We start from the raw sequence: 635 nt of genomic DNA, 5'->3' as shown, positions 1-635 counted from the left end.
CCATCCCGCAGTACGCTTTAAAAGGATTAAAGCCTGTTATCACTCACCTGTTACAGCAAGGCCTTTTAAAGCCTATAAACTCTCCTTACAATTCCTCTATTTTACCTGTCCAAAAACCAGACAAATCTTACATGTTAGTTCAGGATCTGTACCTTATCAACCAAATTGTCTTGCCTGTCCACCCCGTGGTGCCAAACCCATATACTCTCCTATCCTTAATACCTCCTTCCACAACCCATTATTCTGTTCTGTATCTCAAACATGCTTTATTTACTATTCCTTGCACCCTTCATCCTAGCCTCTTTTCGCTTTCACTTGGACTGACCCTGACACCCATCAGGCTCAGTAAATTACCTGGGCTGTACTGCCACAAGACTTCATGGACAGCCCCATTACTTCAGTCAAGCCCAAATTTCTTCCTCATCTGTTACCTATCTCGGCATAATTCTTCATGAAAACACATGTGCTCTCCCTGCTGATTGTGTCTGGCTAATCTCCCAAACCCGAACCCCTTCTACAAAACAACAACTTTCCGTACTGGGCATGGTTAGGTACTTCCGCCTTTGGATACCTAGTTTTACCATCCTGACTAAACCATTATGTAAACTCACAAAAGCAAACCTAGCTGACCCCAT

At 43.5% G+C, this 635-nt stretch overlaps 1 protein-coding gene across 1 annotated transcript in view; it reads right to left on the bottom strand.

Annotated features, from left to right (window-relative positions):
• LOC105545157 (ATP-binding cassette sub-family A member 3-like) overlaps positions 1 to 635 on the bottom strand; it is a 140,726-nt gene that overhangs the window by 67,516 nt on the left and 72,575 nt on the right. The window lies entirely within an intron of this gene.

This window comes from Mandrillus leucophaeus, unplaced genomic scaffold, assembly GCF_000951045.1.
Source record: "Mandrillus leucophaeus isolate KB7577 unplaced genomic scaffold, Mleu.le_1.0 Scaffold32, whole genome shotgun sequence".
Classification (NCBI taxonomy): domain Eukaryota; kingdom Metazoa; phylum Chordata; class Mammalia; order Primates; family Cercopithecidae; genus Mandrillus; species Mandrillus leucophaeus.
Note: the sequence above shows the minus strand (reverse complement) of the source record. Positions and strands in the feature narration are given on the sequence as shown.